The sequence below is a fragment of the Limulus polyphemus genome, unplaced genomic scaffold (genome assembly GCF_000517525.1).
Source record: "Limulus polyphemus unplaced genomic scaffold, Limulus_polyphemus-2.1.2 Scaffold1056, whole genome shotgun sequence".
NCBI classification, from domain to species: Eukaryota; Metazoa; Arthropoda; class Merostomata; order Xiphosura; family Limulidae; genus Limulus; species Limulus polyphemus.
Window position 1 is genome coordinate 352,647 of NW_013666666.1, and position 3,999 is coordinate 356,645.

The window sequence follows — 3,999 nt, forward strand, 5'->3', positions numbered from 1 at the left end:
CCAATACTCTCCTCATTCAAATACTTAACAGTCATAAGCAATATGAGGAAAAAGTAATTATAAAAAACTCTCCCAGTACTCTCCTCATTCAAATACTTAACAGTCATAAGCAATATGAGGAAAAAGTAATTATAAAAAACTCTCCCAATACTCTCCTCATTAAAATACTTAACAGTCATAAGCAATATGAGGAAAAGTAATTATAAAAAAACTCTCCCAATACTCTCCTCATTCAAATACTTAACAGTCATAAGCAATATGAGGAAAAAGTAATTAATTACAAACAACACTTTGAATAACAAATTTACTAAAATTACAGAAAAATACATTTAACCACACACTTTTATAATAAAAAAATAACATGTTTTGTTTGTTTGTAATTAAGCACAAAGCTACACAATAGACTATCTGTGTTCTGCCCACCACGGGTATCAAAACCCGGTTCCTAACGTTGTAAGTCCGCAGACATACCGCTGTGCCACTGGAGGGTAACATGTTTTGAAAAATCTGAATTCTAACAGTGTTTAATAAATGTACATTTAATTTAGCACTGTTCTGGTTCATTTGTTATTCTATTTTTTACTTATATGTTTTTGTATTGTTACTTTTTTGCCTCAAGTTTTTCACATGTAACATTTTAATTTCTATGACGATAAAGGAAGCAAAAGGTTAAAAATTAATATGCATACGATGATAACATTCCAAATCTATTTTGCATATTTATAGTTGTTTTTTTTTGTATTCAGAGAGCGTGACTTTTAGATTCGTTTGTTTTAGAGTAACGCTGTCCCACCTGGTGACCTTTTAGATTAAAACAATGAGACTACAAGTTTAATACGTTATCAACAGAGTAAACTTTTCTTGTGACACATAAAGGTTGGTATCTAATTTGTTAATAAAAAGAATTACAATTTTAACTTATGCGTCAGAATCGTCCGGCAAACATTAACACACGTCGAGTGTTTTGAAATCACTTTGGTAATAATAGAAAAATAAAACAGTGTAATGGCCTTTGAAATGTTATAGATTAGCATTTATAACTAAGCACTAAACAAATTTCACTATGTGGTCCACTGACTATATTACATTCAGTTTAGCTTTATATAATGATATACGTACCATAAATATTTTGTTTAACTACTTCCTATTCATCAAATCTATTTATGTGCTTTATATATTTGCAGATATAGCTAAATGCAGCCATTAGGAAGTTAATTTTCCATCCGGAATAAACTCAGTACAAATAAAACGGCTATTTTTCTTCAGGAATACAGCAATTTTCAAACGTTCAGAACTTTCTGTCAGCATGGCTAACGCCATTCTACCAACCGGAACGGCCGTTAACTCTGTCTCAAAACAAGAGGGAAAAAATCAACAAGCTAGTCTGTATGACAGCTGGTTGTTATATTAATTCACCGAAGAAATTAGATTCGCTGTTCCTTCTCCCCTCTCTGCACCTGGTCAGGGTAAACAACGAAAAGAAATGTTCACAATCGGGCTTAACGAAGCACAGACAATTAGTAGCGCCCCTACTGGCACCTATGAATACTAAACAAAGCAAAAATCTCACTTTTCAAGCAACAGGACGTGTTCGCTTTACGAGCATTTTCTTATTTCGTTGTAAAATTTTTACAGTTGACCTTTTTCAGATAAACACTTCATATATTTTGATCAAATTGTACAAACTTCATAAAGACGTGGATGTTGCCCTATTGCTTAACTAACTGAAATACACAAACTGTGATCTATTTGTGTTATAATTGTCCTTGCTAAATTAAATCTTACCTGAAATATATACATATACGATCAGCTTCATTAATTTTTTTTTAGTTTTGTTTCGCTAATTTCACTAGTCATTCCTAATAGTAACTAGTCATCAGCACTCACCGCCAACTCTTCCGCTAATACAATCGAATTATGGGATTTGACCGTCATTTTTATACCGAACCCACGGAATCAGAGGGCTGATCACGATATATATATTTTTTTTTTGCCGCAACAGGGGATAAACCATGGACCGTCGGATACGCAGCCCGGCATGCTAACCACTAGACCACGTCAGACTCACTTCGCTGGAGAAATCATATTGTTGCGTCAGCGAAGTCACATGACTAGTGTCACGCCACGTTTCTAGAACTATCCTGTACCTTGGCGAATGCTCTAGCATTTACTAGATATAGGGTAGCCTGGTATATAAAAGAGGGTGACAACGTGACGGGGAACAATGTGTGTGTAGACAGTGAGTAATTGATCTGCATGAGAGAGCATTATTGAGCAGGTTCGTTGTTATAGCGTTTGTTTTAGCGCGATTGTTGAAATTAAGTGTATCGTAAAGTTATATTCGGAAAGAATAAACCAGTTTTATTAAGTAAGGACTTGTGTCGCTAAAGTTTCGTCGGAACGAAGTTACGGAAAGTTAATTAACAAACGGAGACGTAACAATATTCTTCTCTCAAAAAAATCCTAATATTTGGTTAAAGTCATTACTTGCGTAGAAACTAAGACTACGATTATTATTACTGATAATCTAAGTTAAAATTTGTACTTTTGTGAATTTTCTTCCGTTCAATAACGGTAACTTTTACATCCAGTTTCTATACCACGCCTGAAGAGAAAAATTTCTACAGTTACCGTAAAAAGCGAATTTTTAATCACAAACATTTATCTGAATAAACTATTTCTCCAAAGTTGACGACATGTTAAAGTATGAATTGATTTCTTTAAAACAGACTAGAATGCATAGTCTCGTTTTGAGTTTACTTACTGATTATAAGTATTGAGAATGACCGCACCAGTGATCGAAACGGCGCAACTGTGCTCAAAATATTCTTCCTTACTGTAAAAGCTGTAACTTGTAATAAAATGATATATTTGAATGTAGCTGCGTGTATTTGGTTGATTACAATGTTTTTGTCTGTGCTTTATTTTAAACTACAGCAGTCTCCATATCAGACCAACAATGTTTAAAATATATCAAATAAGACGAACCAGTCAGTAATTTACAACAGTTAACTGTGGAAATGTTACTTTTTAGGTAAAGCTTAGCAACATTTTGTTATCAACGTAATTTACAGTAACAACAGAGTAATTTACAACAGTTAACTGTGGAAATGTTACTTTTAAGGTAAAGCTTAGCAACATTTTGTTATCAACGTAATGTACAGTAACAACAGAGTAATTTGCAACAGTTAACTGTGGAAATGTTACTTTTAAGGTAAAGCTTAGCAACATTTTGTTATCAACGTAATGTACAGTAACAACAGAGTGATTTACATGGGAATACGTGTTGTAAGTTGCCAAAAAGCAACCGTTGCTCTGAGGATAATAGCTACTACTTTGAACAAAATAATTACGTCTGTTATTGTAATAACAGTTACCGTGAAAAGATTTGTTGCTATTAGTATACAACTATTACTGTCAGTGGAATGCATACAAATGTTAAACTATCCGAAGAAATTTATAACAGAATTACATGCCTACGTTCAATAGAATAACAACTTAGAATTAAGCTTACTTAGGATTATACAGAAATGACAGAAATAAGAACTGCCTTTTTCTTCTTCTTCTACTTAATTATGGTTGTAGTATGTTCCAGCTCTGCCGAGCGAAACGCGGCACAGCTAAGTATAAAAATTTGGGTACAGGCGTTATTCGTATATGCGCTATACGTATTAAGCAATAACGGTACGCTAAATATCCAATATCTGTCTGTCTGTGAACGCATCTCCTCCTAAATTAGTTGACCGATCCTGACCAAATTTGATATGCTAACAAACCAGATTCATATTAAACTTTCTCACATGTCAAAAAATAAAAATATTTTGTACAATAACCCTTATATCGTTACTGCAGTAGCTATTGCAAATAGTTGAGTTTGAACAAAATTCACACCACAACAAAATTCTACAAGTCAAAGATTATAAGTAAATTTTCCGCATTTTGGCTTATTTCCCAGAATAACCAAAATATACAGTAATAAAACATCCAGCTACAATGTCG